The 13279-nt window shown below is 40.2% G+C and overlaps 1 pseudogene across 1 annotated transcript; it reads left to right on the forward strand.

The window, feature by feature from the left end:
• Positions 1 to 4603: 4603 nt before the first annotated feature.
• On the forward strand, positions 4604 to 6445 carry LOC309796145 (DDB1- and CUL4-associated factor 8-like; annotated as a pseudogene). Its single transcript has 2 exons — positions 4604 to 4763; positions 4899 to 6445. The product of its transcript is annotated as a DDB1- and CUL4-associated factor 8-like (transcript).
• Positions 6446 to 13279: the final 6834 nt, after the last annotated feature.

Consider the following 13279-nt stretch of genomic DNA (forward strand, 5'->3'; position numbering starts at 1 on the left):
AGTAAATTTCACCACCATTCACTCACTGTTCCTAGAAAACACTTAGGAGTTATCATTCATTCGTATTTACACTCCAGGGACCAGGTAGCTTACATTTGCTCATTCAGATTTATTCTCCTCCCTTCTTTTTTTAAATTTAATTTAAATAATTTTTTATTTATGTGTTTTTATTTTAGTAAGAACATAAATCAACATAAAACAACATAAATCTACCCTGACCAATCTTCAAGTGTAAAATACAGTATTGTTAACTATGGGTCCAATGTTGTAAATAGATCTCTAGAACTCCCCATATGGACTTGAGGTTTGGTCTTTCCACCTCTGAAAAAAAGACTGTTGGAATTTTGATAGGAATTGCATTGAACCTGTAGATCATTTTGGGTAGTATGGACATTTTAACAATATTAAGTCTTCTAATACATGAACATGGGATGTCTTTCCATTTATCTGTGTCTTCTTTAAATTCTTTCATTAATGTTCTACGGCTTTCATTATACCTCCTTGGTTAAGTTTATTCTTGAGTATTTTATTGTTTTGATACTATTGTAAATGGGATTGTTTCCTTAATTTCTGTTTTGAATATTTCATTGTTATTTACGCTGATACCAAATCCAGACAAAGACACAATGAGAAAAGAATACTGTAAGCCAATATTCCTGATGAACACAGATGCAAAAATCCTCAACAAAAAGCTAGCAAACCAAATTCAACAGCACATTAAAAGGATCATACACCATGAACATCTGGGATTTATCTCTGGGATGCCAGGATGATTCAACATAAGCAAATCAATCAATGTCATAAACCACATTAACACAATGAAGGATAAAAAAATCACATGATCACAATAGATGCAAAAAAACTTTTGACAAAATTCAATGCCCTCTCATGATAAAAACTCTTAACAAACTAGTTATAGAAGGAATTTGTCTCAACATAATAAAGGTGATATATATGAAAATTCCACAGCTAACATCACACTCAACAGTGAAAAACTGAAAGCTTTTTCTCTAAGATCAGGAAAAAGGCAAGGATGCCCACTCTTGACAATTCTATTCAACATAGTACTGGAACTCCTAGACAGGGAAATTAGGCAAGAAAAAATGAATAAAAGGCATCCAAATTGGAAAGGAAGAAGTATAATTATCTGCTTGCAGATGACATGATCTTATACAGTATATGAAAACTTCTAAAGACTACACACACACACACACTGTTAGAACTAATAAATTCAGTAAAATTACAGGATATAAAATCTTAACTTCTTCACATGACTCAGTGGGAAGTACCATCAGGAGAGTAGAGGGAGAAAAATTAATCTGGGGGATACGTTTCCCTGGCTCGTGCCCTGCAGGTGCTCTGAAGGATGGCTAATGATAGCTCCTGTCAAGTCAGACTCTCCACACTGCCCTTTCTGTCTCAGGTTTTTTGATAACTGCTCTCTCTCCTCCACACCTTTAGGCCTAAGGGTATAATATCTTCCTGTTCATAATATCCTTGACATCCTGATTGTTCCCTTGTGATTTCCCTACAGCCTTCTCTCACCTTAGCAAAAAAAAAACACCTATTGAACTGCTTAAAATTGCCCAAGCGACATGTGCTTCTTGCTAGTAGCTTGACTATCCACTTCACACTCACATTCAACTCATTAGTAAATGTTGTAATTTCTACTTTCAAAATGTATTCCAAACCTAACCAGTTTTCACGACATGCATTATCCTCATCCTAGGTTAAGCCACCTTAATTTCTCACCTGGATTAGATCACTATTTTAGTACTTCTGCTCTCTCTTGCTACCCCATTCTATTCTCCACAGAGCAGCCAGTGTCATCTTTTTAAAAAGCATGTCAGATAATGCAATTGCCATGTTCACAAGCTTCTAAAGGCTTTCCAGTATACATAGAATGAAATAAAAATAAAAATTATTTATTATGGATAGCAAGGCTCTGTTTAATTGGCCTTTGTTTCTTTCAATCCCATTGCCTGACACTCTCCCTAGTGCTTACTTGCATTGTTTCAGACATAGTGGCCTCCCTGAAGTTCCATGAACACTCATACTGTCCTACAATTTTAGAGCATTTGCACTCAATGTCACTGTATAAGGAATGTTATTATCCTAGGTATTTGCATGCTGCTTTTCTCTTTTAATTCAGCCCTCTACTTAAATGTCACCCCATAAAGGAGACCTTTCCTGAATGCACTATCTAAAATAACAACCTCCAGTCTATACCTACTTACACACCTTTATTTCTCTCCACACCTTTATTTCTCTTTATACATTTCACCACTGCCTCATATGCTCTATCTCTATATTGACTTGTCTATAGTCTCTTTTTTCCACTGTATTATAAACTCCATGAGTGAACAGATTAACACTTTTATTCACCACTGTATTGTCAGGACCTAGAACAGTACACGGTGCATAGAAGTGCTAAATAAATTTGTGGTGAATAAATGAATGAATGGGAATGGAAATATACCAAATGGATTAAGTTAATTCAAAGCAAACTTAAATGAAAATTTAAATGAAAAGCTAATTCATAGCCAAAGTTTGCTTAATGAGCATGTAGAAAAAACTCAAACTAATACAATAGCATCAGATTGAAATAACCTGACTGAACCTCTAACAATGGAACTGTTCCTTGCAATGAGACATTTCCAAAGCCAATTAATAAGGCTTCTTCTCCTGGACAATGCCAGGATGGGCATACTAGGGTTTGATGCTCTGATTTTCCTGTTTTTGAACTCCATGGCCAAGCAAGACCCCTTGTTAATGAACATTATCTCTTTAAAAAAAACTACTATGCAATATGTATAATACACAGAAAAGGATACACAAATGTGTAAGCCAGGCAATAAATAATTAAAAGAATAACAACATACCTATATCCACAGTAAGCTATAAATATTACCAAGAATTACTGGAGCTTCCTCTCTACCAGATCTTAACTTCCTTCTTTCCTCCATAAGTAATCATTATCCTGAATTGTGAGTCAATTGTTTTCTTGCCTTTTAAAATAGTCTTATTACATATGAAAATCATAAAGATAGGTATGAAAATGAAATTATTAACCATTGTTCTGTCACTTGTGTTTTGACTCATCATCGTGTTTTTAAGATCCATCCATGTTGATGTATTTCGTTTTAATTCATTAGTCCTCACTTTTTTACATTATTCCATTATAGAAATGTATATGCTAGTCTACTTATCCATGCTACTCTTGATGGTCTCTCAGGTGGTTTTCAGGTTGCTGTGCTACTCGTTACAAATTGCTATGAATATTCTTTTATGTGTCTTACCATTACTATTAGCCTTGGAACCATTCTCTCTCTTTAGAAGACTTTATGCTTCTTGTTTAATCGATTTTACATTGATCTTGCAATTACTCTGAGGGAAATCTTGTTTTCCTCATTCTGGCATTTTTAGTCAGCAGTTTACTGTAGCCCTTCATTTACTGACATCATCTTAGATAATTCATTTGGAGAAGCTCTGAAGTTAATACAGCAATGCCAATTAACTGCCTCTAAAAGAGCTGCCTTTTTTTCCCTAAAAGCCCCCCAAAAGCCTCTGACATATTTTGGGAGATATTTAAAATATTTTGATAGTTCTATAACATCACAGATTTTTTTTCATAAAATTGTGCTGGTGTTCCTTAAGTGTCTTAAATTGAATTAACTCTGAATAAATATATAGAATCTCTGCTGGAAAGAGAAAAAAGGTTGTGCTTCTATCTCAAATTGGTGAAGTAGTTACTCATTTCAATGTCTACTTGAAATTGACCAGTTGATTTCAGCTTTGATTACATTGAAGGAATAAATTACTCTTCTCACTAAGAAAGTCTGCCAGATATAACAAATAAAAATACACGACACAGTTAAACTTGCATTTCAGATAAATAATGAAATTTTTTAGTAGAAGGATGTCTAATTCAATATTTGGGATCTACTCATGCTAAAAAAAGTATTCATTTTTTAATCTAAAATGTAATGAACTAGTCATCGTGTATTTTATGTCAACCCTATGCCATTTCTACCAATTAGAGCTCTCAAGGTTTCCCTCAAGCTGCTTGATTTGCTGAAGATATTTCTTGTATGTCAGGAGCTCACTAGCTTGGGGACCTTAGCAATCTTTCTTTGCTTTTGCCTATTTCTTCATTTCATACTGTACGTTATGTTCAAACAAAGCACTGAGAGTCTTATGGTAACTGTTTTGCCTAAGGAGGATCACTTTTGCTGATGGATCTCTAATAAGAATGTCTTCCAAAGCACAGTATGTTTCAATCTTCAATAGAACGGTATGCACAGCAGCAGACAATGTCAAATGGTTTGGGGTCGAACTCTCCAGGTTCTGGAAAACTCTAAGCAGTCTCGAAATACCGCGAGACTCGAGATGGGCCGAAGTCTTTAGAACCTCACCAGCTCCCATACTTGAAACTGCCTCAACCAGAAATTGCCCCTCCCTTTGGCCTCCTTGGTTGGCGTCTTGGCGCTAGGCCTACCTTTTTCGCTGCCGGCCTGTCTCACCCCGGGGCGGGCCTACTCCCTTCCTCAGGCTTCTACGACTTTTACTCACTCCAGACCAGCTAGAGCACGCATCATTAAAGATGTCTGACAACGTGAGCAGCACAGATGGCCTACCAGACTTAAAGAACAGAAGCCTGTCCCATCGCTCTGAGGAGCGTTCTGGAGCGGAGGCAGGGAGGGAGGCCTCCTCAGACACTGAAATGAGCTTGACCAGAAATGGTGACGGTACTGGCGATGGGGGTACTCCCAGCCACGCCAGTTAAAAAAGTCAAAGCACAGCCATAGAAAGTTCAAGAGAAGACATCGACTTTGAAAGCATAGAAGACGCCGAACATTTCTTAACCAGTGACAGAAACCAGTCCCATTACCGCTTAGAAGAAGAGCTAGGAGAGGAAGAAGAGGAGGAAAAATTAGCAGAAGAAGAGCAGCCTCAGGTACAGTGCAATGAGGCTAACCCTGATCAGTATTTATCAGCCGAGGATCGGGCCCTGGAGGATTGGGTGTCTTCAGAGACATCTCTTCAGAGACATCTGTCCTCCCCCACCCTCGCTGGCAAGTCCTTAATGCTCTTCGAAAATGGCAGCAGGGTTCAAGTGCCCGATTTGTATATCAGGCCTGTGGGGCAAGAGTCTTTGTGCAGCATTCCACTTGCAGTATGAGCTTGAAGGCCATAATGGTTGTGTCAATACTGTGCACTTTAAACAGCGTGGCACCTGGCTGGCCACTAGCAGTGATGACCTTAGAGTGATATTGTGGGACTGGGTGCGTCAGCAGCCAGTACTGGACTTTGAGAGCGGCCACAGAAATAATGTTTTTCAGGCCAAGTTCCTTCCCAACTGTGGTGATTCCACCCTGGCCATGTGTGCCTGTCATGAGCAGATACGCATAGCAGAGCTATCTGCTACACGACACTGCAAGAATACTAAGCGTGTGGCCCAGCACAGGGGAGACTCCCACAAGTTGGCTCTGAAGCATGACTCCTCTTTTAAGTTCCTAACTTCAGGTGAAGCTGTCTTCGCCACTGACCTCAGACAAGGCCTGCCAGCTTCAAAAGTGGTGGTAACAAAAGAGAAGGAGAAGAAAATGGGGCTGTATACAATCTATGTGAATCCTGCCAATACTTACCAGTTTGTGGTGGGTGGACAAGATCAGTTTGTAAGAATGTATGACCAGAGGAAAATTGATGAGAATGAGAAGAACGGAGTACTCAAGAAATTCTGTCCTCGTCACCTGGTCAACTGTGATTCTAAAGCGAACATCACCTGCTTTGGTGATGTTTGCAGAGTGGCTAGGCCCGTGAGCCATGGCCCCTGAGCCTGCGCGTCCAAAAGATACAAGGGGCACAGAAATAATGTCACGGTCAAAGGTGTCAATTTCTATGGCCCCAGAAGCGAGTTTGTCGTGAGTGGCAGTGATTGTGGGCACATCTTCCTCTGGGAGAAATCATCCTGCCAGATTGTTCAGTTCATGGAGGGAGATAAAGGAGGGACCATTAACTGTCTTGAACCCCATCCTTACCTACCTGTGATGGCGACCAGTGGCCTAGACCACGATGCTAAGATCTGGGCACCCACAGCTAAAGTTACCACTGGCTTTATCGGCTTAAAGAATGTGATTAAGAGGAACAAGCAGGAACGAGATGAAGACAGCCTGCACCACACTGACCTGTTTGACAACCACCTGCTTTGGTTCTAATGTGTCACCTGACACAGAGAGGTCATCAGTTGCACTGGGGAGCTCCTGGAGCTGGGGTTATGGATGCAGAGTCGGATGAGTCTTCCAGTCCCTCAGATATGTCGGAGGAGGAAGAGAACCAGGAGGAGGAAGAGAACCAAGACCCTGTGCAGTACCTGCCGTCCTCAAGGCCTCAGACTCCAGCTCCAGCTAGGCATCACCTCAGAAGGCTGGACTTTAAGATTTAGTTTACTAGATTTGCTTTTTGTCTTTTATCTATTTTCAACAATAGAAACTGCCTCTTCCATCTCCTTCCTCTGCCTTCCTCCCTTCCTTCTTCACATTCTTCCTCCCTCACTTGGTTTCTTTACTCCTCTCTCTTTACCCCTTATATCTATAGGAATACATAAGTCATTTATCTATGCTTCTTTTCCTTTGTTCTCTTATGGTTGACTTCTAAATGTTCCTAATTCTGGTGGAAAAATTAACAGCCTTATTGAAACTATATTCTCATTTCTGACACTCTGAAAATGATCACTTTTCTTCATCTTTAGCAGTGCGTTATAAAAAGTAAGTTCTTCAACTGAGTTGAAAATTTCAGAAATGTGTTTATTCTTTAAAAGTAAAGTAAAATAAAACCGTGGTCTTGTTCATTGAATACTGACACTTGGCCATACACACACACACGCATGTGCACACACACCCTCATTCTCACAGAAAAGGAAAAGGGGAGAGGTGGGTAGATAAATTCCTAACAAGGTAATTCATCCTTCTAGAAAAAATAACTTGGGTTGTCCACATTTTTTGAATCTGTATGTTAATACTGATTAATTTGAGCACAGGAGGGTGGGAAGAATTAAATTTAATCACATGACATTTTATACTCTGTACTCTCAATTCTCTTGAATTTTCATGGCTTGAGAACTCCCACAGGATTACCTTCCAAAAAGTCCCCTTGGGACTACCATCTCCTATAAGATTCTAGCCAGGAATATAAGAATTCCTAGTATTTGAAAATATATGTTTAAGCTAACTTTAATAATGACAGTGTTACAATAATGAGTTTTTTTATACTTACAGATACCTTTGATAGCATTGGAAGAAATATCCCATTAGACATCCACACATTGCTTAAAACTTTCTTTGACTGTTTATAAAAGGTTAAGTTGCTATTAAAAATGTCTTGTTTTAAGCCTTATTTAATGTAAGTTGGGCACTGGATGTCCAATTACTGTTCAATAGTAATATAATTTTTGTTTTACACCTGCTATTTGTGTAAGTGAATGCAGAGTCTTGCCTTTCCTCCAACACCCCTGTGAAGTATAACACACCCTTCTTTGCAGATATTTGCTGGGAAAGAAGCATGTAATAAAACATTCTATGGGCTGACCAAGGCTTTTCTTCAATAATACTCCTTAAAATGGATATTATTGCTGGCCCCTTGAAAGCAGGTTGAGAAATTTACATAATAAGATTAGATTTGGGAATGGAAAATAACTTGACCCAAGTTCCTACTGAGATTCAAAGTTAGGGACAACTGCCTGGGAATCTGGGGGCCTGTGGCCACCCCTACTGTAAGGCCAACTGGCCCGAGGCAGGGGAACGCAATCAGATTCACAGGTTGCATCAGACCGAAACTCTCCGGACCACCCAGTTCCAGAAACTGACCTGGGGGCCTTTCATCCGGCCCAGTCTTCCTGCCTTTCGAGGGGCGGGACTAGCAGTCCCAAGACTGATGTAACCGGCAGCAGATAGTGCCACGATACCCGAAGAGACCACCAAATAAGGAATACCTTGCGCCCTCCCAGATTCACCACCCCCCTTTCCCTTCTTCCCCTATGAAATCTTGCCCAACCCTAGCCCGGGTACGACTTCTCTGGCCCTTTTCTCTCAGACCAGTGAACCTCGCCCGGGAGCGCCCCCTAGTAAAGCTCACTTGAAGCTTTCCTCTGTTTTGCGGTGCCATCTGTTAAGATCCGACCTTACACTTACCAAGGTCTGCTGTCAGGAAAGGACCTTAAAAGTCCCAAAAGAACCCAGTGACTTTGAACCAAGCACGGTGGTTTAAAACAAGACATAAAGAGAACAGAGTTATGAACTAGAATCCCAAGTTTGGGGCAACCCTGCCCAATTGGGTGGGATGTATACTAGCAATAACATCAACAAAACATTGAAAAAAACACTTGGAATTTCTGGTGACGCTGAGTGGCAGTGGGAACGGCAAGAGCAGATTAATTATCCAGTTCTTTTTTCACCTGTTTGGCAGCAGCTTTACCTCTGTGGGGATTCTGTACTGTGAACTAAAACTTTCTTCAGATTCCCCTGCATGGTTCTGAGATTGCCTGCGCTATAAGAGGCATTTGGAGAGAGATTTGGAAGCCAAAGGTAAAACAGTACCCTTATTTGTTTTGTGCTCAGAAAGTAGGGTCAGGGGCACATTATTACTGATCTGGCTTACCTCAGTGTGAGGCAGCAGCCAGGCCCACAGCTGCACCAGCATCCCCTCATATCTTCCTTCAGCTTCACCAGCTCCATAAAAAAGAGTGCCCACTTCTCCTGTAGGGCACTCATGTCATCAAAGTTGGAGGTTTGGGGGCAGTGAAAGATCAATACACCTTCCAGTCTGTCCTTGTGGGTTCCAAGCTATTCCTCATGGCTTCCAGTCTATCCTTGCTTTCCCCACTTCACATCCATCTCTCCTTCCTGAATGCCGTGTTGACTTTGGGCTCCAGCGCCCAAAGCAAAGACAAAAAAAAAAAGCCTTATGAAGACTGCTTAACCAGCTCCCACAATTACATACTATCAGGTTCCTATTATAAGTCACCTGTTATATGCATATCACCTCCAGTGTTTCTGTTTTTCTGTTTGAACCCTGACTGATGAAACCATCCCCAACTACCTTGAACCACGTTAAGTCCCCAGACTACTTGGATAATTTGCCATTTGGAGGAGTAAAAGTCCTCTAAAGAGAAAGGTTGGACTTGATTAAGATAGACAGATAGGGCTTCCCTGGTGGCACAGTGGTTGAGAGTCCGCCTGCCGATGCAGGGGACGCGGGTTCGTGCCCTGGTCCGGGAAGATCCCACATGCCATGGAGCGGCTGGGCCCGTGAGCCATGGCGGCTGAGCCTGCGCGTCCGGAGCCTCTGCTCTGCAACGGGAGAGGCCACAACAGTGAGAGGCCCGCGTACCACAAAAAAAAAAAGATAGACAGATAGATGGATATAGATAGATAGGGAGTCAAATAATTAATTTGAAAAATAAAGTTATGATTATAGGTGGAAATCCAGCTGGTAGTGTAGGTCCCAGAAAATGGAACTAATTGTTACAATTTTAATTTATGCAAATATTGCTCCTATTAGCATACAGAAGAGAGCAATGCAATATTGCTTCAGCCTTCCGTGAGATGGCGGGCAAAGCTAACAATTCTATCAAATAAGCAGGCAAAACTGCACCTTTAAATTTAATTTTTCAACATCAATTATTTTCATTCCAATATGGAATTTCTACAGGACAGTTCTGTGTAGGCCCTCGTAGTCTTTATGCAATATTATAATTGTCTCCTAATTATGCACAGAATTTAACTGCATTAAATTGTGACAGATGCCAAACTATACTTTTAAAAAGACATCTTCTGGCAGCCATTCCTTAAAAGGACAGGTGTGGAAAAGAATAGAGATGGAAAATATATCATGGAACCTAATTGTTAAATGGCAGGCCAAAAAAATTTTGGTGAGTTCTGTTTGTCCAAAAGCAACCTTCAGCAGTGCTCATTCTACCATGTTGTGAGCCAAAAGAATAATCAATAAATTTACGATAGACTGGATCTTAGCCATCCTGTGATCAACTTCTATGAACTTCACTATCATAATTTACCTCGACTTCAGTCTCTTCAACAATAAAATGAGAGGTTCAGATTTTTAGATTTAGTTAGCAAAGCCTTATGGAGCACTTAATATATATTTCTTTACTGGACAGTGAGAGTTCAGAGATGGATATATGACAGACCAGGTTCACAAGGAGCTTAGTACACTAGTCTCAAGCTGTGTTCTGGGGAGAACTAGGGGTTTTGGATGTTTTCATTTGAAGGGGATTGGGCAGTTTCCTATCCTGCTGCTTTATTCAAAGTATAATGTTAATTTTTCTTTCTTAGCTTCAGCAGCCTCTTTATCCCTAACTCCATTATGTAAGCAACCATCTATGGAAATAAGATACACATAAACACTATCAAGTATACAGAAGTGTAATTTCTCAACTGTTCTACACAAAAACCGTTACGTTTCCTGTCTTCCTGTTAAAAGAAGTTAACTTTCCAAAGTCATTGAGCTAAAAAGGTGCAGAGTAAGGGCTCACATAAAATTTACAACTAAATTATTGCAACAAATAGTGGTATATAGCATCATTGTTTTGGTTCATGGTAATTTGGTTTAGTTGACAATAGAAATTAAGAACCCACATCTCAAGATTCTTTCATGACATTTAAGAGTCACCTTTCTCATCTATTAAGGTGGCTATAGTCTCACCTTGGAATTCTGTCAGCTATATGGCAGTTATGTTAGCAACTCAAGCCCCTGAAACTGAATTGTAGGCCTCCGAGGAGAACAAACAAACAACAACAACAGTGAACCAAAGGAAAACAAAAAATAAAATACAGGGCCTCCCTGGTGGCGCAGTGGTTGAGAGTCTGCCTGCCGATGCAGGGGACACGGGTTCGTGCCCCGGTCTGGGAGGATGCCATATGCCGCGGAGCGGCTGGGCCCGTGAGCCATGGCCGCTGAGCCTGTGCGTCCGGAGCCTGTGCTCCGCAGGGGGAGAGGCCACAGCAGTGAGAGGCCCGCGTACAGCAAAAAAAAAAAAAATAAAAAATAAAATAAAATAAAATAAAATAAAATAAAATAAAATACAAAATATTAAAACAGTACATGATATGGAATGGACAGTACTTCTACCCTCAGCTACCCATTGATCTGGGTGATATTAGCTGAAAAGGTTGTTGTTTATGAATCTCTGTCTAGAATCAAATTCAGATTACAGCTGAGCCTGAGTAACTGGTTCTTTTGATTACTCTGCTACAAGGCTATAATGACCCAGATATTCTAGGGACTATCTTTCTCAGCTGATAGGCACAATCATCACTGTGAAGGACTGAGATCAATGATACATAACTATTAAAATCTTGGACTATATAGAGTAGTCTCTCTTTTCTACACTGTGTTGCTATCTAAGTAAGAGACAAGGTTTGGGTCTCAGATGTTATCCTCTGAAATTAGTAAGTGGTAACTGATAGTCACACTCATGAATATTGTTTAAAAGCTTACACTTATGAATTCTTAGTGAGTAAGTGTATCTGCAAAATTTTTTTAATGTTTTTAGAAATATGGAAATAAATTTAACTTAACATCATCAGATAAAACCAAATATTTGGGGGGAAGGTTTTGTTCCACGAGCTATCTCACAGTAGCTCCCTCTCAAAAAAATCCCTGTAGAATTTTAGGGTGATAAAACTACTCTATATGCTACTGGAGTGGTGGATATATGATTCAGTGCATTTGTCAAAACTCACAGCATTGTACATCAAAAAGCGTAAACTTTAATATATGCAAACTAAAAGAAATTCAACCAGGATGTCAGGGGATCTCAGAATGGAATACACACTATGACAAATGGAACTAACTGTTATAAACGTATGACATAACCTCACTGAAGCAAGTGAGAGGAAAAGAAGTTAGCTAACTAACTTTGGCAAATGGCGTTTTGGAGGGCAACTGTAAGGCTAAAGACAAAAGAAGTGTATATAAAAACTGTACTCTAGTTGGCAAATTTGTTTCTCACAACAATTCAGGTTAACTAATAACTCTCAATCTGCTTTACATATATGTCTCAGGTTGAATAAATAAGTAAATGGATGAAGGATGGTGAAAACCAGGTTTCTTATTGTCAGAGGGGGAAATTATAGATATGCAAGGAGTAAAAGTTAGACAAACTCTGCAGTACTGAATTAGAGTTGGAGATATCATTATGAATTCACTATTTAGTTAGCATAATTCATATAAAAGTAGATAAATGCAGAAATAATTATAGAAATGTGTGTATACATGGGTCAGTATACTGACATATATTTCATGGCTCTCTCCAGTGAGAGGCCCTGGCAGCAGTGACACCCCAGAAGTAATGAGCACCACCAAGCACCCAGATTTCTAATACCATTCTGCAATAAAAGGCACCAAGGAGCCTTGGAGAAATGTCTGATAAAAACTATACTGGTCCCTTCAAGGCAGGGTATATTCAAGATAAACCTGGAGCATCCTGTAGTTCCAGATAGCAAGGAAGAGGGATGAAGGTATATCAAAGTGTCACATGAAACAACTGAGAGTTCCCAATGGCCAAAGCTGGAACAACCTGACCAAAACAAAAACAAAAACAAAAACAAAACACCCAAATAATGTGGTATGACATCACAGCCTAATGTATTAGATAGAGATCCATGAGTCCATCCTGATATAAATGAACAAATAAATAAACTGGGGGTAAGAGATAAATCCCCCTACAGAATAATTCCAAATAGCATAAGTAGATACTCCTTTTGTCACGAGATGGACTTTGATTCCCTTCTCGCTTTGAGTATGGGTGGATTTAGTGTCTTGTGCTAAAAAATTAAAATATAGGGCTTCCCTGGTGGCGCAGTGGTTGAGAGTCCGCCTGCCGATGCAGGGGACGCGGGTTCGTGCCCCGGTCCGGGAAGATCCCACATGCTGCGGAGCGGCTGGGCCCGTGAGCCATGGCCGCTGAGCCCGTGCGCCCGGAGCCTGTCCTCTGCAACGGGAGAGGCCCCCGTACCGCAAAAAAAAAAAAAAAAATTAAAATATAAAAAGAAGAACTTTACAGTAAAGAAATCCTACACCACTTAACCAAGTGTTGGTGGTTCATATCACTAGCGAGAAAGTCACATTGATATCATATGCCTCCAGTATGCTACAAGAAAAAACCCATAACCTCTGTATAGCCATGAAGAAAATAGCAGACAACCCCAAATTGAGGAACACTCCACAAAACACCTAGCCAGTACTCTTCAAAACTTTCAAG

This window comes from Mesoplodon mirus (genome assembly GCF_964341445.2).
Source record: "Mesoplodon mirus genome assembly, chromosome: X".
Taxonomy (NCBI): domain Eukaryota; kingdom Metazoa; phylum Chordata; class Mammalia; order Artiodactyla; family Ziphiidae; genus Mesoplodon; species Mesoplodon mirus.